We start from the raw sequence: 10,726 nt of genomic DNA on the forward strand, positions 1-10,726 counted from the left end.
TTGAAATGAGAAACAAACCAAAAAAAACTATGGGGTCATACTTGTGTGTTTATGTGTATCTATGGATATAGATTATGGATATGTGATTTTTTTTATTGTTTTTGGTACCTCAGGGTTGTATTGCCAAAATTCATTTGTAAAAGAGCCCTATTTAATTGGCTGAATGAAAAGCAGTCTTTAATAGCAATAGTACAGTTATGTAAAATTAAAACAATTTTCATTCCTCTGCTAGTTTTTTTTTTGTCTTTTCTAGGGCTGCACTTGTGGCACATGGAGGTTCCCAGGCTAGGGGTCTAATCGGAGCTGTAGCTGCCAGCCACAGCCACAGCCACAACAACGTCAGATCTGAATCGCATCTGAGACTTACATCCCAGCTCATGGCAGTGGAGGATCCTTAACCCACTGAGCAAGGCCAGGGATCGAACCTGCAACCTCATGGTTCATAGTCAGATTCATTAACCACTGAGCCACGACCGGAACTCCTCGTTTTCATTTTTTCATTTCAAAATTTTCTTGGACAAATGCGAAGATAATACTGATAAAATTGTGACAGGTTTTCCTTTCCCTTTTAAATAATATGCCTAGTAAACAAAGATTCTGTGGTTTATCAAAATAACGTCCTGGGCTTCATGTCTTTATCATGCCTTTTTTTTCTTTGTTTTGCTTTTTAGGGCCGCACCCGTAGCATGTGGAGGTTCCCAGGCTAGGGGTGGAATCAGAGCTGTAGCCACCGGCCTACACCACAGCCACAGCAACGCCAGATCTGAGCCGCATCTGCGACCTACACCACAGCTCATGGCAGCGCCGGATCCTTAACCCACTGAGCAAGGCCAGGGATCGAAACTGCTGAGTCACCCCGGGAAACTCCTCTCATGCCTTTGATTACTTAAGAAACCGAGGCTTCTCTGTTAAAATAGCTAAGCAACTCTGTAACTTTCTGCATTTGCCTTTGAAGTCTTTGTCACTTTGAGTAAATAGATAATTAAGTATTGTTGCATAGGGGACTATGATTTTATTTAAACCAGTGTTTTAAAACCTTTTGATATTTTTGACAAACTTTCTTAAAAAAATGAAATTCTAAATGCATTCTTATTGACCTTTAACTCACTTCAGGATTTTCCAGAGTTTCTGGAATATCTGAAAAGATGTGTTCTTTCTCTTTATAAAAGAGAGATATTAAGCTTTTAATAAAATTAGGATTTTTTTTTTCTTTCTTTTTTTGCTTTTTAGGGCCGGACCCGCAGCACATGGAAGTTCCCAGGCTAGGGGTGGAATCTGAGCCACAGCTGCCAACCTACACCACAGCCACAGCAATGCCAGATCCGAGCCGCATCTGTGACCTACACCACAGCTCACGGCAACGCCGGATCCTTAACCCACTGAGCCAGGCCAGCGATTGAACCTTCGTGTTCATGGATCCTACTCAGATTCGTTTCCTCGGACCCTTACTGTTTTAGTCTGATGCTTTTGCAAAAGTGTTCCTGCAAAAGTGTTTCATCTGGAAGAAGATTCATGGAAAGACTGTGACAAGTACAGGTTTCTGATAAGTAAGACCGAATTGCTTTCATGCGGAAGAAGCAATAGTGGAACTTTCAAGACCTTCCCCAAGACTCCCTGCAGAGTCCCACAATATGTCACAGAGGGTCGCAGACCTGTTCCTGTTCTCCTTTCCCACATCAGCAAAAGGGACCCACTCTGTCGATGATACAATGGTAACATGTGAAGATCTGCCTCTGCTGCCTGGCTCGCTGTAGACTAGATTTCCTGGAACATTCGTAAAGAAGAGGATGGGGTGCGTGGTGAATCCATAGAAAATTCGAGCCCCAGGAGGTCCCACTGTGGTGTAACAGGATTGGTGGCGGTGTCTCTGCAGTGCCAGGATGCAGGTTCCATCCCCAGCCTGGATCTGGCATTGCTGCCGCTGCAACGTAGGTTGAGACTGTGGCTTGGATCTGATCTAAGGCCCAGGAACGCATATACTGTGGGGGTGGCTGAAAAAAGAAAAAAAGAAAAGAAAATCAGGACCTAGGCACTGCCATGAGGTTTTTGGGAGTCATTTGGGCGAGTAAGATGTGTGTTACCCCAGAATTTGTGATCAATGAGGTGCAAGCCTATCCAACTCCTGGAACTCGAGCCTTTGTAGGGATCTGAGGGGTTTAGAGGACTTTTATTCCCCACCTGTCCCCTCTACTGCCTGTTGAAGTATGGGACTGAGGACCAGAGCATCAAGCCACCTTTGGGAAGATGAAAATACTAGGGAAGCAGATGAAAGGTCTGGGCGTCTCCCGAGCAGGGTTGCCATCCGAGGTAGATGTGTCTGTGACTCCAGGAGGGATGGGTTGGGCACTGTGGCAAAGACAACAGAAGGAGAAAGAACCCATAGGATTCCGGCTCCAGCTCTGGGAAGGGGCTGAACCCTGAGATACTGGGGTCTGGAGAGTGACAGCTCCTAGGAGGGTACAGGACTCCTCCGGGGAGATGAAAGGAAGAGCAGCTCATGGTAAGAACTTCCCTTCCTATCAAGGGCCGGATGAGAATATGTTCATGTCTACGCCTCGGTCTTGGCTCAAACCCCCCCTCTGACTAAGTGACACATACATTTGGGGTGCACCCTGTCCACTCTGCCTCTTGAAAAGTGAGTGCTCCTAGGCCCTGTGGAGAATGTACATCCTCCTGATGCACCTATGGCCTGGAGGGAGGGAGTGGAAGAAATTTCCTCTGTGATGCTTTGGTTCATAGATGCCTTGAAACAAGAAAGAACCACCAGAGCCCCATCCCGCCTGGAAGAGCATCACCTATGGGATTCGCAATGGGATGTCCCACCCGGACGGGTGCTTACTTGGCACCCCTGGGGGAGGGAACTACTCAGCCTCCACTGGGCCCCTGTGTCCTCTGCGAGCTGGGCCTGTAGAAACACACTCTAACAGGAATGAACATGCACCCTTGAGGGGAGAAGGTGGGGTCCTGGTCGGGCCCATCCTGCCCCCAGTCCATCTCCTCACACCCGATAGGGCTGCCTCACCCAGATGTATGTGGAGCACAGCCAAGTCAGGTGCCTAAAGCGGCAGCCTCCTTGCTCCTCGAGGCCACGGGACACATTCCGGTTCCCCCCCGGTACCATCACTTGGCCACTGTCTTTGTCTCCTCCCTTGGCCTGGCGGACACTTACTGGCCCTCCTCAAGTTCCCCCAGCAAGCCTTGAATGGGGGCCCCCAAAGCCTGTCCTTGCTGAACACTGACCCGTCTCTGCGCAGAAAAGCTGTTCTCCGACACAGGATGGCCTTGGACTCCATCACTGCCTCGCCGGGAGGCACCTGTGCCAGTAGCCAGACAGACTGTGGTGAGTTCATGCCTGGTGGGTCTTCTGTCTCCTAACATGTTGTCTTTATTAAATCACAGCAGACAGAAGTGTCCAACCCCCAGCCTAGGGGGTGTGCATCAGTGGTTCTGATCAGGGGGCTCTTGGTGGAAAAACTTGATTGGGCAACAATTGTCTTAACCTGTGCTTTCTCTTGGACGCACCTTTATTGTTGCTGCAGCATCTGCCTCCAATGCAGCCAGATAGCCATCTAATGAGCCCCGTGCTTGTGAAACCCCTGCTGGCTGCTCGGGGCACGTCTCCCTGTGAGCTTGTTAGAGTGGGTCACGAGGGGTGGCGTGCTGGGGGAGGTCAAGGAGAAGACGTAAGCAGGGCAATCAGAGTTTCCTCACCTCTTCCTCTGTCCTTGGAATGTGCCTCCTCGAGCTAGAAGCCACCCAAGGAAGCAGACTTGAGAGAGTCAGGTGGTGCTGAGACCCTCTGGGTGGTTTAGGTGCCTGAGCCCAGTTCAAGCCTCTGTCTTTAACGTCTAAGATTTGGCGGCAGGTGCAGAGACCTCCCGCGGCGCCCGAGACAAGCCTCGTGTGTAAGTTCTCTTGTTTATTACACCTGCCCCCGACCAGCCTGGAGCGGCGGCCTCTTTCTTCAGTCTCTCCCCGGCTCTCTGCATACAGGGCCAGTTTGTAGAGGAATGCTGCCTCCAGCCTTCTCGAACTCTGAGTTATCAAGGGTGGGGAAGCGGTTCCATTTCTCTTCATTTTCCCAAAACCAATACCGTGTCTGGTACGGAGTTAGAGATCCACACACTCGTTGAGCAGGCCGAGGAGCCAAGGACAACAGAGATGCAGCAGGGAAGTTTTCCTGTACGAGGAGGGCCTGAAGCTGTGAAAAAAGTGGACCTAGGATGTGGCTTGGTGGAGAGGAAGAAGAGGGAGGCTTCATGTTCATGAAAGAAGGAGCTGGTACGTGTTGGTTACACGTTTGTGAGTATGTGGGCATATGTAATGGGGGAGAAGCGGGTAGAAATGCTTGTCTTCCTAAATTTGGAAAGGAGTGTGTTGGCTTTTTTTTTTTTTTAGTCTTTTTGCCATTTCTTGGGCTGCTCCCGTGGCATGTGGAGGTTCCCAGGCTAGGGGTTGAATCGGAGCTGTAGCCACCGGCCTACGCCAGAGCCACAGCAACACGGGATCCAAGCCGCGTCTGCAACCTACACCACAGCTCATGGCAACGCCGGATCCTTAACCCACTTAGCAAGGCCAGGGATCGAACCTGCAACCTCATGGTTCCTAGTGGGATTTGTTAACCACTGTGCCACGACGGGAACTCCTGGCTTTGGTTTTGAGCCTGTATTTTGGAGGCAAACAAGGCTGAGTTCAAGTCCCAGCTCTGGCATTTATTAGCTTTGTGACTTTACTCTTGAGACCCTCCATTTCCTCATGTGTAGTGTGTATACTTGGGGTAATAACGCACACCTGTCAAGGTGCTTGCACGCATTAAATGAAATAAGACATCTTCACCAGGTCCTGACACACGATAAATTCTTAATCAATTTTGGCATCCCTGTTATGAAAATCCTGTCCCCATCTAGGCAGCCCTAAGGCAGGGGGCTGGGGCCTCTGGGATGACACATGCATGAGGGTGACTGGCCCCCGTCATGTGTGCTTATTCGGGACACTTCAGCTCTTTTAGCTCCCAGAACCAAGAAACCACCAATTTAATGCCACAGGTTGCCAGAATATGCATCTGGATGCTGTTCCCTGTTTGGATCTGATCTAGTGAGAGGGCAATTTTAGAGAAGACACAAACCAAGAGGGACATTCCCTAGGCTGCCTCTTTCTCAACCACCTTTGAGGAGCATTATTAAAGCGGGGCATGCCCTGGGGATACCACGTTGGCTCAACAAGCCACCTTCATGTGGCTCTGCCCCAGCTTGGCAGTGTGCACAGTGTTGGCCACTGGAACTCTCTGTTCTTTTCCTCCTGAAGGGGATTTAGCATCATTCATTCTGTAGGTTCCAGCCATTTGATCCCTGGCACAGGGCAAGCCACACCCACCTGCTAGCAGGGGCTGAGCTCCAGTGGATTTTCAGGAAAAGGGAGGTAGGTGGCTGAAAGCCCAATGCTTCCTCCCACCTATAGCCCCAGCTGTGCTTCCATCTGGCAAATCCTGGGGAAGAACACACACACACACACACAGCCACAGCCACTGGGACACACACACACACACACACACACACACACACAGCCTAAGCCCAAAGGGAAGGCAGCCAGCCACAGCCACTGGGACACACACACACACACACACACACACACACACACACACAGCCTAAGCCCAAAGGGAAGGCAGCCAGCCCTACCTGGAACCCCAGCTGTCTTTCTCTTTCAGATGCAGAATCTCCTGATAGCTCTGGGGGTGGCAGCTACTTGTTGCTCTTTCTCTGGTCTCCAAGGGGGGCTGGCTCTTCTCTCTCCAAGGGGCAGGCACCTCATTCCCCGGAATGGCTCCTTCCCGCGGCAGCAGAGGCACACTGGATTTCCTTGGCTCCCTTCCTTCCCCGGCTTCCAGCAGTCTCCTGACCCCAGGCTGACTCTGACCTGGGAGCAGACTTTGGTGCAGACGAATGCTGCCTCCACCCCCAGACCTGGCTCCCGGGGGGGTGGGGGTGGTGTGGGCCCATCAAGGGCCTTCTTGCCATCTAGGGGCCGGGTGTCACGTCCTCACCTCCCAGGGCTGGTTCGCCACCTTGGGCGAGAAGCCCCCCACCCCAGCTCCCTCCAAAAAAAGCCCAGGAAGAAACTTTTGCCGGATCCCCCGCCCCCGCCAGGCAGCCCTTCCCCTCCCCCTCCCCGCCTGCCCTCTCCCCCCACGACAGCAGCCCGGTGGAGGAGCGGGTGGGGGAGGCTGGCTCGTTCGGTGCCCTCTGGATCCTCGCCTTTCCTCGGGGAGGCGGGGAGAGCCGAGTCCCGTCCGAGCCCCCAGCATCCTTCCCAGCCTCCAGGTCCTTGCCTCCGCGGCCGCGCTGCCTCCTCTCCGAGGCGAGAGAGCCGAGGCCGCCGGCATTTGGAATTCTGCCCAAAAAAAAAGGGGGCCTGGAGGAGGAGAAGGAGGAGGAGGAGGAGAGGAGGGACGGAGGCTGGCGGCGAGAAACGGAATCTGGAGTCCAAAACAGCACGGGGAGAGGACCGGAGCAGCGGCGGCGGCGGCGGCGGCTCGGAGGCTCCGCCGCTGCGCCCGCCCGCAGTGCATCAGCGCGGCTGCCCTGACATCCTCAGGATGGTTAACACGGGGCATTATGCACTGGTTAACAGGCTCCGAGCTGCCGAGCGACTTGTTTTAAGCATTTTCTCCCTCGCTCTCGCTTTTAATCTTGTCTCTAGTGGCGTGTGTAGGGGGGAGGACTTTATTTCCATTGGCTAAGCTCTCCCTTCCCACCCACATCTCTTCCACATCACCTTGGTGTCTCCCTAAATAAAACCAGCCCTCCTTATCGCCTGGAAAAAATCAGGAGCTAGAGTTTGAATGGGTTTTATATAAACACTCACCCCTGGCAGCGTGCGGCTGGGCTCTCAGGATAAACTCACGGCGGCGGCGCCTGGCCTGATGCTTGCTTTTCCTTCCCTCCCTTGAACGTCAAGGTTTGAGCAGAGCCCGAGGACTTGGGGACTCTTGCCTGAAATCTCATCAACCTGAAGCCCGTTGCGGAATTGCACAGGGTCCCCATGGACCTCAAGGACAGCCCCAGCGAGGGGAGTCTGCAGCCCTCCAGCCTCCAGATCTTCGCCAACACCTCCACCCTCCACGGCATCCGCCACATCTTTGTGTACGGACCGCTGACCATCCGGCGCGTGCTCTGGGCCGTGGCCTTCGTGGGCTCCCTGGGCCTGCTGCTGGTGGAGAGCTCCGAGAGGGTGTCTTACTACTTCTCCTACCAGCACGTCACCAAGGTGGACGAGGTGGTGGCGCAAAGCCTGGTCTTCCCGGCGGTGACCCTCTGTAACCTCAACGGCTTCCGCTTCTCCAGGCTCACCACCAATGACCTGTACCACGCCGGGGAGCTGCTGGCCCTGCTGGATGTCAACCTGCAGATCCCGGACCCGCACCTGGCTGACCCCACGGTGCTGGAGGCCCTGCGGCAGAAGGCCAACTTCAAGCATTATAAGCCCAAGCAGTTCAGCATGCTGGAGTTCCTGCACCGCGTGGGCCATGACCTGAAGGATATGATGCTCTACTGCAAGTTCAAAGGGCAGGAGTGTGGCCACCAGGACTTCACCACCGTGAGTACTTGGTTTTCAGTTCACTTTTGTGCTTGGTTCTTTGGAGAAGCGCCGCGCTGGTGGTCTCCGGCTTGGTTCGGGATCTCTCTGTGCTTCGGAGCAGGGGAGAGGGCAGCGCCAGCGTCGAAGGCCAAGGGGGCCGTTGGCCCGAGTTGTTGGAACTGCTTGGAGAGGTCTGCCTGCTGGGATGGAGCGCTGTGGGCTGGGGGCCTGGCCCTGGGGGCTCGCCACCCCTCCTGTGCTGAGTTGCCTTCCGCCCTCAGGAGGGAGGAGGCCCGAGCTGCCGGTGGTCCAGGGCACTTGGTGTCTGAGCTGTGTGATTGGAACAGCTTGTCATTGACGAGGTGGCATTTTTTTCCCTTTCTCTCTCTCTGCTCGGAAGTGGCATCAGGCGCTGCATCCTGTGGGCTGGGCTGGAGCTTAGAGCTGCCAGAGAAGGGGGTGTGGGGCCCCAGGCAGCCTGGATGGTTCCAGGGGCTTTGCGAGCTTGCTGGAGCAGGTGATGCTGCAAAGGTGTGGAAGTCTCTTTGCTTCCTTCTCTTGTGTGGATTCTGAGCTCCGTGCGGGCAGAGGAGAGGCCGGGGGAACCCCGGGGGTCTGTCTGGTCTGGCTGGCAGGTCAAAAGCCAAGAGAGGTCCAGGGTGTTTGGACCAAAGAGGAGGTGGAGGCCTGTGCATAGGATGGTCAGTGAGATGTCCGTGAGGGTGAAACGTGGCAGGCTGGCTGGTCTGGGAGTTTCAGCTGGAAACTCAAAGGCTTGGTTTGCCGTCTCTATGATGATTGCTTAACAACGTGGATGCCAGAGAAGTGGTGTGGGGAGGGGGGCAAGCAGCTGTGAGATGGGAAAGCCGGGAGGAGGAGGAGTGTGGAGCTGAGGAAAGAGGAAAAGCAGAGGGGGAGGCGGCTCTTGTTCCGGATGGGGCTTCCTGGAGGGGGCAGAGAAAGGATGGGCGGAGAGCTGTAGCTGCCAGGGTGCTGGGTCCAATTAGTGGGCTGCTGGCATAACCGGTCAGATTGTAGCTGCTGAGACCTCCACGCTTTCAAGCAGGTCTGCGTCGTGAGGGGCTCAGGACCCTCCAGAGGCCCAGCGTGGCTGCTTCTCCCACGGCTGCCTTAGGGAGACTTGAGAGCTTTTGAGGCTCAGAGCCTTGAGCCAGATGGCAATTGTAAGTTTGATAGGGCAGGTCCTGCAACTGCAAAGACACTGGACTCTGTCGTCAGCCCCTGTCTGGGGCCCTCTGCCTAATTAAGACATGCCCTGCCTTTCTCCAAGGTGCCTGCCCTCCCCGCCTGCTCTCAGATCCACTGCTTCCCAGCCTCTTGCTCTGAGTTTCTTTTAATGCTACAGCCAGTCTCTGCCCACAGCCTCTGTGCTTGCTCTTGGCTCTCTCTGATTCTGGAAGAGCCCAGATTGCCTGGGGGGTGGGGGTGGGGGGCGGTGTGTGCCTTGCCTCTCTCGGATCCTGTAGAGCTGCTTCCTGGGGGAATTGTTGTGTTTTATCTGTTTGAAACACTGTGGGAAAGAGCCCAGCAAAATCCACGGTGGTGTAGGTTTGCTCAAGAGGAAGCAGGTCTGAACTGGGGGAAGGGACCCGCGGTCCTGGGAGCCCTTCTTCAGGGAGCAGACAGGATCCCCGAACACGTCACTCCCAGATGATGTTTTAGGTGGCTTGAGGAGAGATGGGGAAAATGCCTCCTTCTTGGAGGCTGAAACCGTCCCTGTGTTCCACCCCGTGCTTTCTAGCGCCGTGGCAACGCTCAGCTTCACCACTGCACCAAGCAGCCTGGAAACACGCTCAGCTGTTCCTGTGTCTGCCTGAACACACAGGGACACACAGACAGCAGAGAGAGGGAGGGTGGCACCAAGAGCAGCTGAGGTCGGTAGCAGACCCAGGACCGAGTTCTCAGGCATCCTCAGAGGCACATGTCCACCGAGCGGCTTCCTCTCAATTCATGACCAAGTCCCATGTCAAAGTCAAGGTTTTTGGACCCCGGGCTGCTGTTTTGTACTTAGCCCATCCTTTGGGTCTCTGGCGATTCCAAGAGGCCGAAGGTCAGGCCTTAAAACCATTGGCCTCTGCAGGTTGTCTGTTAAATAGCGAAGCTGCTTATGGGTACAGCTGACTCCTTAGTGTCACGTCGTCATCTGCCGCCCTCACCGAGTCCAAGACGGATGTGGCCGAATGTCCCTCCCGCGGTATGACCTCCCCGAAAACTGGAAAGGGGATGAGTCTCAGGGCTGGATTGTCCCGCCGTTCAGGGGTGTGTCAGAAAGGGCACCCACTGCAGGGAACCTCAAGCAGCCTCCAGGTGGAGATGGAGTTTTTTCACCCACCCATCACAACGGGCAGTCATGCTGCCAGGCGGGACGGGATGCCAAGTTTGATCCAAGACCTTGCAGTGAGGGCTGATCCTTCCCACTCGCCCTTGTCTCCCTGGCCCGCTGGCCCGCCCTGCAGGTGTGCGTGTCCTTGGCCTGGGGTGTGCCGAGGAGAGCGAGCCAGAGCCTCGCAGGTGGTTATTGAAGGCCGTTCACCCGCTTTCCTTCGCATTCATGCTCTCTGCCGCACAGCCTTCTCCCTTTGGCTCACTGACTGGGCCCTCCCTGGGTTTGTCCTATGCCGGGGTGGCTTTTCCTATGTGCCGCAGTTGACTTACTAGAGAAGTGAGGCATCGGGGAGGGTATGGCCCAGGTGGCTCCTTTTTTCCCATTTTTCTTTTTCTGTAAAGCACACTTGGCCAAGTGCCATCTCCAGGGCCAAGGCTTTTGCTTAGACTTCCTCCGTGCAAGTCCTTAGCTGGCGGGCCGTGACGTGGAGGATCCCCTTTCATTAGGGACTGAGCCATGATGCTCGCAGAGTGAGAGGCTGCCCGTGGAGGCTAGAAGTCCCAGATGCCAGATGTGGAACCTGGACCCCCATGTAAACAGGTGTGCTCCAAGCTCGGCAGGTACAGTCTTAGCTCTCACCTGGGACCATCTGACTTTAGATGGACACAAACTTTGCCTTCCTGGGAAAGCAGAAGAGGGCTTTATTTTACCGTGTCTATCCTACGTGGACATTGCCTGGCTGCCCTCAAGTGGGAAAAAGGGAGTGGGGATGAGAGTCCTGGACAAGAGACGTGTCTCTGGCCG

At 54.6% G+C, this 10,726-nt stretch overlaps 1 long non-coding RNA gene across 1 annotated transcript; it reads right to left on the reverse strand.

Annotated features, from left to right (window-relative positions):
* Positions 1-665: 665 nt before the first annotated feature.
* LOC125114852 (uncharacterized) lies at positions 666-7,943 on the reverse strand. Its single transcript, XR_007131926.1, has 2 exons — positions 6,862-7,943; positions 666-1,991 (listed from the first exon to the last, which is right to left on the reverse strand). It is a non-coding gene; the product is annotated as an uncharacterized LOC125114852 (long non-coding RNA).
* Between the last annotated feature and the right edge of the window lie 2,783 nt (positions 7,944-10,726).

This window comes from Phacochoerus africanus, chromosome 14 (genome assembly GCF_016906955.1).
Source record: "Phacochoerus africanus isolate WHEZ1 chromosome 14, ROS_Pafr_v1, whole genome shotgun sequence".
NCBI classification, from domain to species: Eukaryota; Metazoa; Chordata; class Mammalia; order Artiodactyla; family Suidae; genus Phacochoerus; species Phacochoerus africanus.